This window comes from Trachypithecus francoisi, unplaced genomic scaffold (genome assembly GCF_009764315.1).
Source record: "Trachypithecus francoisi isolate TF-2019V2 unplaced genomic scaffold, Tfra_2.0 Contig00138_ERROPOS256418+, whole genome shotgun sequence".
NCBI classification, from domain to species: domain Eukaryota; kingdom Metazoa; phylum Chordata; class Mammalia; order Primates; family Cercopithecidae; genus Trachypithecus; species Trachypithecus francoisi.
The window spans coordinates 183,540-199,621 of NW_022680487.1; the positions used below are offsets into that span (position 1 = coordinate 183,540).

At 37.0% G+C, this 16,082-nt stretch overlaps 1 pseudogene across 1 annotated transcript in view; it reads left to right on the top strand.

Moving 5' to 3' along the window:
* Positions 1-16,082, top strand: part of LOC117066661 — a 264,851-nt pseudogene that overhangs the window by 103,352 nt on the left and 145,417 nt on the right. Inside the window, exon 2 of the transcript XR_004430446.1 lies at positions 8,978-9,130. The product of XR_004430446.1 is annotated as a neuroligin-4, X-linked-like (transcript). The remainder of the gene's footprint in view (positions 1-8,977; positions 9,131-16,082) is intronic.

Consider the following 16,082-nt stretch of genomic DNA (forward strand, 5'->3'; position numbering starts at 1 on the left):
CACGCATGGATTTTCCTGCCCCATTGGAATTATCTGTGTGCATGTCTGTCTCTGATGTTCATCTCCTTCTTCAGTGTGAGTGTGTCATTACCTTTTTTAGCCAGGACTGCATGGCATTACCTCTCTTGGTCAGGACTGCATGTTAAAAGGGTCAATACATATTTGTAGAAGGAATGGACTTATGAGCGAATAAACCCGTGTGTCATGGGCAGTCTGTGAGGACATGCCAGTCACTTCCTTGCTGCAGAGAGCTGGGAATATTGCATTGGATTAGAAGATTAAGCTCATATTCCTGTATGGCCAAGTGACAAAATAATCAATCTCATCCACATCTGTGATAGCCAAGAAAACATTTATTTCCCCAGCCCCCCTCCCCCCACACTGTATGCAACTTTCCCTGTATGGAAATAATGTACTTAGCTTAAAAGGCTCTTTCTCTACTTAAGATAACAAGACTAAGTTGAAAATTAACCTTGCCCACTTAAAAGAAAAAGAATATGCAGTCAAATATGAACTACTAATACAGTTTAATATGATATTTCATGAAGAACAATAATGCTGAAGGTTCTTTTGGTTCTATTATTTCCTTAGATTCTTGCTTAGATAACAAGATCACATTTGTATCTATTGACTTTCTATGATGATTTAGATATGTAAGTGGCAATAATATATATTAAAAAACAGATTTAAATTATTTTTCCAACTTGTAATGTTAACAGCAGTATATGTGACTGTGATGTTTTCCTTTGATGTTAATTTTCACTTTGACAATAGCCTTCATTTTCCAGGTTTTGTTTTGTGATAAGGTCTGACTGTTTCACCGAGGCTGGAGTGCAGCAGGGCGATCTCAGCTTACTGCAAGCTCCGCCTCCCAGGCTCAGGTGATCCTGCCACCTCAGTCTCCCGAATAGCTGGGACTACAGGCATGCACCACCATGTCTGGCTAATTTTTTGTAATTTTTGTAGAGAGGAGGTTTCACCGTGTTGGTCAGTCTGGTCTGGAACTCCTGACCTCCGCCCACCTCGATGTCCCAAAGTGTTGGGATTACAGGCATGAGCCACTGTGCCCTTATCATTTTCCAAATTCTTTACAAAGTATTTCTCTTACATTCATAACATAAAGTGCTATTTTAAATAGACTGACTTTTGAAAATAACATATAAAGCACGAAATGGGAACATCAGAGGAATACGTTAAAAAAAGCTGGATTATTCTTCAGGATTAGGGACATTGAGATATTTTATTTATAAAATGATATTTAAATTTTAATAATAGAATGGTTGTACTTTTGCTTGGAGTATTTAAATTTTCTCTTTAATATTTAAAGCCAGTTCTGCACAGAGGTTTTAAAGAGATGCTTATTGTTGTATGAAAAGGAATATTATTCTGGAATTTTGAGGAAATAGAGAAGAGAAAGGAAACTCATAGCCTACCTAGGTTTTATTTGGGCTTGTGTGTGTGTGTGTGTGTGTGTGTGTGTGCGCGCGCGCGCACCAAACCCAAGCTGGGTTTATTCTTGAATAAACTCTAGACAAATTGTTTTTATGAATCTTCTAATACCTGCATTTACATAGTCCATGGTTGTGTCTAAACTAGATACTCAAGAGAACTTGGTTTGTTTTAAAGGCATTTAATTAGTTATATTTACATGGACAAATAGAGCAGCAGTTTATTTGAAAGGAATGAAATGATAAACAAATTAAATATACGTAGAACAGGAAAGACAGTATTTAATTATGTTTCTGGGTCAAGCTCTGATATATAAGATTCACTTAAAATTGGGATTTGGCGAGTAATTTCTATCGAAATCTCAGCAGGAGTTTTTGTTGCAACTAACAAGCTGATTTGGAAATTTTCATGGAGAGTCATAGGATCTAGAGCTATCAAAAAGACCTTGGAAAAGGGGAAGAAAGTTGGAGGGCTTCCATTTCTCTATTTTAAAAGGTACTGTAAAGCTATAGTAATCAAGATAGCAGGCAACTCACATGGGTATAAATTTAGACCAATGAAATATAATTAATTACAGTTGGTCCTTGAACAACACGAAGGTTAGAACCCCTGCACATTCGAAAATTCACTTAAAACTTTTTACCCCCCACCAGTACTTAACAACTAATAGTCTACTGTTGACTGGAAACCTTACCAATAACATAAACAGCTACTTATCACATCTTTTATATGTTATATATACAATACACTGTATTCTCACAATAAACTAAGAGAAAAGAAAGCACCATTAAGAAAATCATAAGGAAGAGAACATATATTTACCACTCATTAAATGGAAGTGGATCTTCTTAAAGGTCTTTATCCTCATCTTCAGGTTGAATAGGCTGAGGAGGAGGAGGGAGAGGAGAGGTTGTTCTTGCAGTCTCAGGGGTGGCAGAGGCAGAAAAAATCCACATATAAGTGGATCTGCACAGTTCAGACCTGTGTTGTTCAAGCATCAATTATAAAGGCTTAGAAATAAATCCTTCAATTTGTAGTCAGTAGATTTTTTAACAATGGTGTCAAAACAATTAAAGTTGGCAATGATAGTCTTTTCAATAAATGGTGCTGAGACAATTGGATATTCATATGTAAAAAGATGAATTTCAACTCTTACCTCTTATTGTACCCCCAAATGAACTCAAAATGAATGGCAGATGAAAATGTAAGAATGAAAACTCTTAAACTTTTAGGAAACTTAGGCAACTTTTAGGAAACACAGGAGAAGGTCTTCAGGGCCATGGATTGGGAAAGATTTCATAAAGATGACCTCAAAAGTACAACCCTTAAAAGAAAAGAACTGATCAAGTGAAACTCATCAAAATTAAAAACTTTTGCACTTCAAAAGGCACCATTGAGAACATAAAGTGCTATTTGTTGAGAAAACCAAAAGACAAGCCATAAACTGGGAAAGGAGATTTACCAACCATATTCCTGATAAAAGACTTTTATCTAGAAAATACTTAAACAAACCACTTACTATTCAATAATAAGAAGGAAAGAAATTATTTTTAATAGGCAAAAATTAATAGACATTTCTGCAAAGAGAGTGTACATGAGAAGATATTTAACATCATTAGTTACTAGACATTAGCTAAATGCAAATGAAAACTACAATGAGGCCAGGTGCAGTGGCTCATGGCTGTAATCCCAGCACTTTAGGAGGCCAAGGTGAATGGATTGCTTGAGGCCAGGAGTTCAAGACCAACCTGGCCAACAGGGCAAGACCCATGTCTTCTAAGAATACAAAAATTAGTCAGGAATAGTGGTGCACACCTATAGTCCCAGCTACTCAAGAAGGTGTGGCATGAGAATTGCTGAAACCCAGGAGGTGGAGGTTGTCGTGAGCCGAGATCATGCCACTGCACTCCAACCTGGGCAACAGAGCAAGACTTTGAAAAAAAAAGGAAAAAAAAAAAAACCCTACAATGAGACATCCATTAGTATGGTTATAACAAAAAAACATATTAGCAAGTTTTGGCTAGGTAATAGAGAAATGGAGACCCTTTATACCACCGTTGGTGAGAATGCCAAGTATTGCAGCTGATTTGGAAAATAGTCTGTCAGTTTATTAAAACATTAAGCATAAATTTGCCTTATGAAACAGCAGTTTCACCCCTACGTATCTTTGCAATAGAGATGAAAACATATATCCGTGCAAAAAATAGTACACAAATAAATGTTCATAGCAGCTTTATTAGTAATAATCAACAAGTAGAAATAAACCAAATGTCACTCAACAAATAAATGGATTTTTAAAATGTGGTATACCCATACAATGGAAAATAATTTAGCCATAAAAAGGAATGAAGTAGGCCGGGCGCGGTGGCTCAAGCCTGTAATCCCAGCACTTTGGGAGGCCGAGGCGGGCGGATCACGAGGTCAGGAGATCGAGACCATCCTGGCTAACATGGTGAAACCCTGTCTCTACTAAAAATACAAAAACTAGCCGGGCGAGGTGGCGGCGCCTGTAGTCCCAGCTACTCGGGAGGCTGAGGCAGGAGAATGGCGTAAACCCGGGAGGCAGAGCTTGCAGTGAGCTGAGATCCGGCCACTGCACTCCAGCCTGGGTGACAGAGCGAGACTCCGTCTCAAAAAAAAAAGGAATGAAGTATTGATTCATGCTACAGTATGGAAGGACATTGAAAACATCATGCTAAGTAAAAGGAGCCAGACACAAAATACCATATATTATATGAGTTTATTTATGTGAAAAGCCTAGAAAAGGCAAGTCTTATAAAGATAGAAAGTGAATCAGCAAGGCTATCACAACCACACACCCGCCCAGGTCTGGTTTTAAAGGGTATTAAGCCCCCATGAAATGGACATTATTTAACTTTTGTTCGATGTATGGAAACAGCATTATCAAATCTTGGTTTCAAAATACGTTTAAGCTCTTCTGAGTTATGTAGAACGGAAGAGTGTTTTTCATTTGCAAGTGTTGGAGATGACAATATTTTCCCTCTGCCTTAATCCACTTATCCTAGAACCCTACAGGAAGGCAAAGGCTGTTTTAATTGATTGACACAGTTAAAATTATTGATAGTGGGATATGCACACATGGGCTGCATCTGTCTATGAAAAGGAAGCAATGGAGCCTATTAATTAATTCAAGCAAAATTAAATGTTCACACCATTTAAATGTGGAGAGTATAAAAACCAAAATGGTGCTCTGTGCAGAAAGACCATAAGCTAGTTTGTGCCATCCTTCAGGGCCGCTTCCTGCATTGTGCCTGTATTAAAATTCCTATGCAGTTCTTACTTAGGTGATCAAGGTAGGTGACTTCGATTTTCATTTTCTTCAACAAATTCAAGTACCAATAACTTTCAAATAATATTTAATAACTATTTTAAACACAGAGGACATAATCTTCAAAGGATATTTAATAACTGTTTTAAACACAGAGGACTTAACTTTCAAATGATATTTAATAACTATTTTAAACACATAGGACATGGTCTATAATGTTTTGTCCTGACTTAAATATTTATTGCATGTAGTAGATTTTAATAGAAGAAAACAAGAGTGAATAATGGGTAGTACTTCTCTAAACACAGAGTAGAGGTAAATCTTAGTGATTTAAATTAGTAACAATTCTGACTTTTGAGATTGCATGTTTATAGGTTTTTAATGCATGAAATTAATGTCAATTTTATGATATTTTGATTAAAGTCCTTCCATGTTTACTGTGTGTTTTTGCTTGCCTTATGAAAATTTCTAACCATAATGTATCAATAACAATTCAAAAATTCATTTAAATTATAACATGTTAAAATCAGAGGACCATTGAATACGCCATAAGCATTTCTTTAAAGAATGTGGGAAATATCTTTTCTAATAATTTAATTTCTCTTTTTTTAAAAACAACTCACGTTAGCATTTTTTTTTTTTTGCAGTAGCATCATTTTAACCCCCAACTGCATATTCACAGGATATCTAATATTTTTTGCAAGTAACATTTTGAATTTGTTCTTCTTGACATCTTTATGTTTATATGCATTTTGCATTTCCCTATCTCATTTTTTTGAAATCCAAATGTAACCGATTTCAACTTTTTGTGTTACATTCTTTTTTTTTCTTTTACTGGATAGCATCTCTCTCTTTTCTGAATTTTTTGCAAACCTGTTGTTTTTGAATTCTCTTTTTTCCCTTTATTTTCCTTCTCAATATGACCCCAGGAGCCAACACAAAGAAAAACGCAGATGATATAACCAGTAATGACCGTGGTGAAGATGAAGGTATTTTTTGTTTTTTCAAAGCTCAACCCTGATGCATGATTTTATACCTATCTATCTCTCTTTTTTTTTTTCATTTCAATCTGTTTTTTCTCCCTTATTTAAAACTAGTACACTTTGGTGTGCTTCTTTAATTATTTTCTTCTTGTATAGAAACCACTGTCATTTTTAATCCTAGTTACCATGTACAGGAAACAAATCACTCTGAGAAGTATAAACATTGTTTCTAAACATGAAAAGAGTAATGAACTACTGTTTACAGAGAAGCCCATTTTTTTTTGTTTTTTCTTTTTTTGGCTTGCTCACAAGAAGAGAAAATGGAATTTTAAAACATGCATGTATAGTCTATTTTCTTCCTTCCAAATGTTATTTTGTAAGTTAATATACTACTTTGGAGCTTTGGTCTTCTTAATTATTTTTATAAACTGCAAAACTCTGCAGCACCTTAGAATAATTTTTTTTGGGTGGGGCTGAAATATCAGTTTTTTTTTTTCTTCACAAACATATTGATTCCAACATAGATTTCTGATAATCTTCTCACAGTGAAGTACACCAAAAAGTGTTTTAACGAGATGCTGTTGTTAACGAGTCCTGATGCTTTCAGGACTGCCTTTTACAGCATTTAAAGGAAAAAAAAAAAAAAGATAAGAGTATCTCAGAACTGAAAAAGGACAAAAAGCTAGCTATTCTTTTCACAGCACGGCTTTTTTGAAAACGTTTTTCTCCTTAAAATGTTTTGTTGCTGTGAAGTTTCTTCTTTTTACGGCTACCGAACTGCTCAACACATTATCTACCAGAAGTGAAAGGGTTTTTTTAAAGATGGTAGGTCTGAGGCACTCATGCAGACAACTTGCATGCTGTTTTTCTGCCCTTTCTGTACCAGAAATGATTTTTTTTTTTTTTTTAAAGAGGGGAAGCAACAAAAAAAGTACTCAAGCAAACCCTCCTTCATTGGTAAGGCTCTATAGGATTAGCTAAAAGCACTTTTTTCCCGTCTGGGAAGCAAAATGCATGGAGCTCCATGAAGGCCCTGGCTGGACCTTTGGGTCTCTGTCTGAAAGGCAATTTAAAGCCCAAAGTGAGTCCTGAATGATCTTTGCTGGTCAAGACCAACGTCCATGACAGGGTCTTTTGACCAGTTCTTGTAGTTGCTCCCCGCCTTGCTTATCTTCATAAATCAACTGTTCTCCAAGAAAAGAAATCTTGCCAACACCTTTTCCATGCCCAGTCTTCCCTTAACATTTTGAATATTATTATTTTACTGAGCTCATAGGGCTGTCACTGCCTCAAGTAGCTCTCTGAGAGATCTCAATTCTGATGGCCATGGAAGATCAAAATCTATACCTGCTTCACGTAGCCCCTTCTTTGTTAAGGGCTTCTGAATTCCTGACATTTTATCAGCATTGAGCAAATACATAAAAATGAAATAAACTTTTGTTGTCTCATACCTTATACTGCTATAATTTGCATCCTGTTTGGCCTTCTCTTTTTAATACATTTCCCTTTTAGAATTAGGACCTGTTTTCACAATGTTCCCAGTGAATCTTTATTACCATTAAAATGCCATCTAATTTTCATTATTAATATGACAACTGGTTATTACTTCCACAAGTTCAAGAGAGTCTTGTTCTGTGTTTTATGAAAGGTAAGAGATGTTAATCTCACATGTTTTCCAAGGGAGCACTTTAAAGCAGCCCTTCAAAATCTCTACTTACCCTTTTTTCCACAATTTACTAGACAACCGCTGGTAATGGTAAAAGAAATGAGGCCAAAACAGCAAATTAGGAATCAGAAAGAAGCAGTGGATCAGGAGAAAAGCCATTTATTATTCATATAGCAGAAGACATTTCCCATAGTGTATGATGAATAAATGATTAATAGAAGGTTTTTACTTTATATTTGAATTTAATATGAGAAATAAAAGCTACTTTTCTGCCGTGGATTAAATATCTGCAAAGAAATACTTGGGTAACTTGACACTGTTTTGTGTACTTTACTGTGACCAGTGGGTATATCATGTCTTCTGTGTACACCCAGGAAAATTGTGATCGTAATTCATTCAAATTGGAGCCACCGTCCAAACGATGGTAATTCATATCCTCAGAATTCCTTTCCGATATCTCAAAAGTGTCCCTGCGAATTATGAGGGAAAAAAAAACTTTATTGAAGAAAAAATTGGAAATCAATATGCATACATACTTGAGTTTTCTTTTAGTAACAAAGATATTTAAATTGTACACACACACGCGCGTGCACGCGCACACACACACACACACACACATATCTGTATCCAGAAATATTTATAGGTGAGGTCAGTCTTCTAAAGATTAAATGCAGCCCTAATGGCTGATTAATGTTATAAACAGGTTATTAAATCATAACTTTTCACAAAGCAGGCCCTACAGATGGTCCCCAGCTTCCTGTCATCACAGATCATTGTTTTTACATCATTGTTAATTTAAATAATAAAGTAAATTATTAAGAGGAATCCTTGGTTGCAAGTCACAATGGGAGTTTATAGTCCCTGTGAAAATACAAAGCATTCAAATAATTCGGATTATTTTGCCATTTTTTATTACATCTCTTTTATTTTTGTCACTTAAGTATGTTAGTATGTTACTGTAATCACTGGAACAAAGACATTTGCTTGGACATCTTTCCATTTTTTTCCTTATTTCTGTTCTGTTAATAGTTTTTAACTGTTGATTTTGCTTTCTTGTCATTATCTGTCCCTTACTGATAGTTGATAGCTTCACTACTACTGCTACGTTTTTATTGTTACATTGAACATGAATCTGTACACTCACCTGCGAATTAAGATGCAACTATATTAAAATTAATTATAATTTTGAAGTTGCTTTTATACTTAATTAGAAGATAAAATATATTTTGTCAAGGATCCCATGTGTTTATTCAATTTAAATCACATTTTAGGGTTTGAGCAAATTTAGGAAATGTGTACTTTACCTAAAACCATTTCTTTTAGTGCTTTAGATATATATAGAAGCTTACATGAGCAGAGGATGCCAAATGTCTGTATGCTTCTTAAAATACCATTTCCATAAATAGAAAACGTAATAGCATTGATCATTTTCCTTAGAAACTCTTATCAAGGGTCATATCATCCATAAAAATAAATGTGCTTAATTCAAGTCAAAATAGGGAAATCAGTGAATCTCCTTTGTTCTTAATTGGGCATTGGTGAGTCAGTGTGATTCTTTATTGTGTTTCCTTACTTGGCTTTTTTTTCCAGATATTCATGATCAGAACAGTAAGAAGCCGGTTATGGTCTATATCCATGGGGGATCTTACATGGAGGGCACTGGCAACATGATTGACGGCAGCATTTTGGCCAGCTACGGAAATGTCATCGTGATCACTATTAACTACCGTCTGGGAATACTAGGTAAGTGATTTCATCATGTGAATGACTGAACAACAGGAAACATGAAAGGTCCACTTCTTATTTTGACGGGGCTCGTAGATTTGAATCCTGTTATTCCAGTTCCTGGTTAATTCCACTTTACGGTATTTACTTTATGTGATCAGGTATGTTTCCTCCTTTTACTACCTTCGTGCAACATGGTCATTTTATTGTTTTATTATTATTTTTTAGCTTGCAGTTTCTGATCCAATAATTTTATTTTGTGGAACCTGAATCCCTCCTCAAAACAATGCAGACTTTAGGATCTTCAAGATGAAATGAAATTTTATATAAAGTATGTTTCTCCCGTGGAGTTCAATGAATATATGTTTGTCTACATAGACCTGTACAATGAACACATATTTGGTGATATCATGGTTGGGAATGGCCATAGATCTTAGCTTTCTTTTCTGGTTGTGTCATTCTATGAATCAGTATATTGTGTGGAGGAAAAGATTTTATCCAATTCTCTAACTGATTATGTTGAGCCTTTGGAAGATCTGTTGTTTTGGGTCCATTGCATTTGCATGCAAGGAAACTTAGCTGTTAGTTGACTTTTGTTCCATTGATGATCTGTGATTAAAGGCTAAATACATGGAAATTCAAATTTAGTTCCTCCTTGTTTTGATATTTCATTGCTTTTCTTTCTTTTTTTTTTTTTTCTTGGAGACGGAGTCTCACTCTGTCGCCCAGGCTGGAGTGCAGTGGTGTGATCTCGGCTCAGTGCAACCTCTGCAACATCTGCCTCCCGGGTTCAAGTGATTCTTCTGCCTCAGCGTCCCAAGTAGCTGGGACTACAGGCTCGTGCCACCACGCCCAGCTAATTTTTGTATTTTTAATAGACACGGGGTTTCACCATATTGGCCAGGGTGGTCTCAAACTCCTGACCTCGTGGTCGCCCGCCTCAGCCTCCCAAAGTGCTGGGATTACAGGCGTGAGCCACCGCGCCCGACCATCATTCATCTTCTTTTAATTGTAGGTTGGAAAATTATACATCTTCAGGGTAAGATTTCAGTACCTTCTGAGATGGCCTTTCCTGGTGTTGGTTAGTTTGCAAATAATATTCCTAGATCTATGTAAAAACATTTGTTTTCCGGGCAAAAATGCATTGAAGTGGTGTAGAAAATAAAATTTTTAACAAGTTAGCCATGAGAGAGATGTGTATATTGGTTGCAGTGTGATTATGATACAATATGAAATACAAAATAAAATGGAGGTCAGGCGTGGTAGCTCTCGCCTATAATCCCAGCACTTTGGGAAGCCCACGCAGGCAGATCACTTGAGGTCAGGAGTTCGAAAACAGCCTGGCCAAAGTGGTGAAACCCACTCTCTACTAAAAATACAAAGATGAACCGAGCCTGATGGCGGGTGCCTGTAATCCTAGCTACTCAGGGGGCTGAGGCAGGAGAATCTCTGGAACCCAGGGGGCCGACGTTGCGATGAGCAGAGATAGCACCACTGCACTCCAGCTTGGGCAACGGAGCGAGATTTTTCTCAAAAAAAAAAAAGAAATCAATAAAATAAATAAACAATAAAATATTTAAAATAAAAAACAAAATAAAATGGACCAAAGGAGGGCTGTCAGACAAGAAATACGACTAAAAATGTTTTCTTCAAATAGTTAAATATTGCCAAGAATATTTTATTTTCAATCAGATGACTTCATTTCATTCTGAGTTTTTTTTTTTTTCCCTATGTGAAAACGTTAACCTGTAAGAAGCCCTAAGAGGTGGTGAACTGCTGAGAAACCCTAAGAGGTGGTATAAGAAACCCTAGGAGAAATGCATTTATTACTTTGAAATGCAGGTCAGTCACAGGTGTTGCTAAAGTTGTGTCTTTTGAAACGTTGATAAAGAACTCAAGGTTCCAGACTGGTTTCTGCGTTGAAGAAAATAAACACCACCAAAAAACCTTTTAGTGTCAAAAAACTTATTATATCGTTGGCTTTATTTCCTATATTTTTGTAGTTTTCTGTGAGCCACATCTTGGCAGAAGAAGGTCTCTGAACCTTTGCATAGCGATAATTGCATGCTTCACTGAATATTTTTCAGAGGCGCTGGATAGTTGCTTTGACTACTAGTGCTGGAAACAGGAAATTGTGCTTCTTGATGTTTTACAAAAGGTCCATTCTGACAAAGAGGTGGAAGGAGGAAAGTACGTGTGAGGGTACTGCACAGGCCTTCTTCAAAGGGAGCAGTGTGTGCACTGCCTGTAGCACGGCCACATGGAAGAAAGCTTGGGCATCCTTTTCTGAAGGAAGCAGTGGGCATCGAGAAAATTCTTGCTTTGCTGGAATCACAGAATATTCTGTTGCATGTGTGATGGATTGATGTGTCTGATAAGATTGAATTTCAAAAGAAATTGATCTCCTTTTCCCCCTAAAGCTCAGTTGTATCAAGCAACTCTACACTATGATTTTTCATCAGTTTTGTCCCTTTGTGAATCAATTGCACATCTTGCAAATTAGCCTGGAAATTATACACAGTTTTTTTAGAGGAAAGAAAAACTAATTGAAAAATTGTAAGTCTACTTTTTGTTATGGAGAGTTTTTAAAAGTCATGAGATAACAGAGAGCTGTAAAATTGGTGGGGAAGAAATAAAAGAAGCGATTTAGCATCTCTGTGCCGGTCTATTTACATTCCTCCAATGAGCTAGTGTGGAACAGCCAAGCATACTACAGACCCCCTTTCATTTGATGGAATGAAATGTGCCAAGTTTGCTGATTTTACAGGACGATAGAGACTTTAAAATGTGACTGCGTTGGTTTTTTATCATGGATCTTGCATTTACTACTGTCCTCTTGAAAATGGCTAGGCGGCATTTACTTTTTGCTTGCAGGAAACTCCTATTATCGGTCTTGAAAAAATGTTTTTAAACCTTTGGCATCCAGATATTTAAAAAGATGAGCAAATAAAATACACAGCAGGCGCTGCAATGATCATTTCAGTGAGTGCATTTCATACAAGTAGATACAATTTTAGGCAAAAGGTTGAAATACTCTTTGAGTTATTTTTCTTCCAATAAAAGTCATAAATGCATAAACGTTATCTTCCTACTTGAGGAATGGAAAAATATTGTTTTAAGATTTTTTTTTATGGAATAACAAATGCTATTTTCTGTTACCCAAAAGAGAGGATTAAAAAGATGAAACATGCCCATAATAGAAGCGGAATGCTGGCTTTGGAAAGAATGTAGATTGCAGCTGGAGACAGACAGGAGCTAACATCTTTCCTCTACCTCCACCGTGAGAAAGTCAGCTAGCGTTTCCTGAGACTCTTTCCTTAGGTGTAGTACTGGCAGTGGTCTCTCCCTTGCAAGGTTGTTGTACAGAATAAAAGTTCCATGGTTCAAAATACCTCATTAATATATAATCTGTACAATTACTTGTCAATAAAAAAAACTTATTTATTTATTTATTTGAGATGGAGTCTTGCTCTTATTGCCCAGGCTGGAGTGCTCACTGCAATCTCCGCCTCCTGGGTCCAAGCGATTCTCCTGCCTCAGCCTCCACAATAGCTGGGATTACAGGCGCCCGCCACCACGTCCCGCTAATTTTCGTATTTTTAGTAGAGACAGGGTTTTGCCATTTGGTCAGGCTGGTCTCGAACTCCTGACCTGAGGAGATCCACCCGCCTCGGCCCCCCAAATTGCTGGGATTACAGGCGTGAGCCACTGCACCCGGCCCAAAAATAACCTTTTAAAAAAGGTTTAATGGACTCATGTAGATGAAGTTTCGTAGGCTCTCAGCAGCAACCATTATACCCAGTCACACTACAATTTCTAGTGTTATTGATATCATTACACATTGTATTGATACTGCTGTTTATCCACAGTAAGAATTGTAGCTGACCCAATCTGTAATGGCTAATATCTATCAAATATTGGCATCCAGACTGAACCATGTTAATTTAAAAAATCATTACAAGACACTCCTAGATATGAAATAAATCAGAAGATCATTATGTTTGCTATTTTTTTAATAATCAGAAGTGTGCTATACAGTCTTGCTAGCCATTGGCCATGCAATTTATGATCCAATCCAGGACATGTTTGACAGTTGCTCATGTGCTATCAATAAAATGGGATTGTTCCAGGCAAATTGAGACGTATCATCATAGCTATAAAGTAATTATTTATATCTACATGAAATGTCTTCTGATTGAATTGGTGTTCAGTTTGTTTTTAAAGAAGCTGCACTTCTGTAAACAGATTTCTTATGTGTTCTGTTGTACACCCTTGTCACTAGAAAGGCGTATATGTTACCAGAAAGGGATCCTAATCCAGACCCTAAGAGAGGGTTCTTGGGTCTTGTGCAAGAAAGATTGGAGGCAAATCTGTAAAGTGAAAGTAAGTTTGTTAGGAAAGTAAAGGAATAAAGAATGACTGCTCCATAAGCAGAGCAGCCCCGAGGGCTGCTGGTTGGCTATTTTTATGATTATTTCTTGATTATATGCTAAATAAGGGGTTGATTATTCATGAGATTTCCAGGAAAGGGGTGGCAACTCCTAAAAAGGGTTCCTCCCCTTTTTAGACCATATAGGGTAACTTCCTGACATTGTCATGGCATTTGTAAACTGTCATGGTGCTTGTGGGAGGGTCTTTTAGCATGCTAATGCATTATAATTAGCGTATAATGAGTAGTGAGGACGACCAGATATCACTCTAGTTGCCATCTTGATTTTGGTGGGTTTTGGCGGGCTTTTTTACCGAATCCTTTTATCAACAAGGTCTTTGTGCCCTATATCTTGTGCTGACCTCCTAGCTCATCCTGTGACTAAGAATGCCTAACCTCCTGGGAATGCAGCCCAGTAGGTCCCAGCCTTACGTTACCCAGCTCCTATTCAAGATGGTTCAAACATCTCTGACATGTATATTCAAGAATTTGGAGAAGCTGAAGTTCACCAGTACCTCTCTGCTTAGTCATTCCCAGGGTGTATGGTGTTCCTATCTGCTCAGAAGCCAGCAAAATCCTTGCTGAGCTGTACATGCCGGGCCTTTGCCTGGTCTCACCTACCCACTTGAGTACCTATGCGCTATCACCCATTCACCTCACAATATCCATACATATCATTTACCCCTAAGAAGATTAGACATTAATCCAGGTAATAAACTTTCAGAACAGTCACCTCCAGACAGAAACTGCAGAGGATAATCTGATAAATCTGAATTCTTGTAAGGCCATTACTCAATCAGTAAATACTCTTCTCTCCATCTTAGCCCCTTACTTTACTATAACTTGAGTTCTCCCAAATCTGTTTTTTTTTTTTTTTCTTTCTCATTCATGATAGTCCAACAACCTTCAATGTAAAAGAGAATGCATCTTGCTCATAAATTTTGATGGAAACACCTGGAACTTATTCTTACCTTCCCCCTTCCAATTGTCTCCAAGTGCAAGTCTGCACCTGTACTGGATTTCATCTGCCTCCATTTAAATATGTATTTCCATTTAGCTCACATGATACTATCACCTTTTTGGTCATCCTATGACTTCATGTTTTGTGTATGCTGAAATTAATTGTTGCTTCGAAAGAGTTCCAACTATATAACATCAACTCATTGTGTGCCTCTGTGTGACTGGCGGATATTAGTTCATTTAATCTTCATAAACTCCCTTGGCGGAGTTAACGTTGTGTCCTACCTATGAGGAGATGAAGGCTTTGAGGTGATGGGATTTGCTCATAGCATCATACCTTCCAGCAGTCAGAGCAGGGACTGAAACCCAGGTCTACCTGAAGCCAGAGCTCTGACTTGCCACTCAGAATGCATCCAGAATCTTCTTAATTAATGTCAAGTATGAATTAGTAGTAAACCGTGGAATGAGTGAAGAAATTGAATATCACTTTAGCATCAGATGTAGCTTTGATCATTATGCAAAAAAAGTTCTTACTGCTGATCAAGATACACAATTGTGATAAGATGCTTACAGTGTATTTTTAAGTTCCTCAGAGTGGATCCTTGAAGGCTGGTTGATTTCCATTCAATCAATACTGGTTTGCTTTGGTTCACGTTGATGGTAGCATTAGCCACAGCAATGGCATTTGTCACATCAAAACTCTTCAGTGCTGTAGAACTAGTGCTTCATCAGCAAATTTGATGTCCAACCCCCAGTTCCCATGTCATAACCTGCTTGCTGTCTCGTGTGCATAAATTGAGTCAAATGATCATTTCGGTGCATTTCTTACAATTTTTCAGATATTATAGCTATCCTGAAAATTGTCATCTTAGGGTAGGTTGCATCATGGTCTCCTGAAGTTGTCTTTCTCTTTAAGACCATTCATTGAATAAACCTATTAGGCGCTTTGGAGCATAGCTGAATATAAGACAGAAATGGTTTGATATAAAAGCAACCGACGTACATAGCAGAAACAGCATTTGTAGTCATAATTTGGGTGACTTAACCCATATGCATTCGCTCAGCCTAATAATGTGTTCGCTTTCCCTGTTCTGGTCTTTGTAGGGTTTTCCTCTGAAATTGAGGAAGGGTGGGCTGAGCTCTGAAGCATTCTTGCAACATCAGCCAGTCGTCTCACCTTTATAGTTTTGTGATGTGTGTGAGCCGTATAATATTCCACTCAACAAAAGAAGCCTGGAAATCATTAGAAGAGAGGACTAATACGTTCTACCCAAGAGTTACAGCCGAATTCCATGGATTTGCATTTATGTGACATGCATCTGACATTAGCGGGAATTCAATGGGTCACTATAATTTCCCTGAAGCACATCTGCTGAAAAATGTCAAGATATCTTATAAATGGCCTGTAAGTTCTTCTCCTCTTTGGAAGTTAGAGGAGTTGCTCTATTTTTGGTACATTTGCCATTTTATTTCTTTTTTCTAACAATGTTTCTTTTCTTTTTAATGCTTTATGAAGGATTTTATTTGAAATGATAAATGGAACACATCTTTTATATCAAATCAAAACTTCATAAGCATATA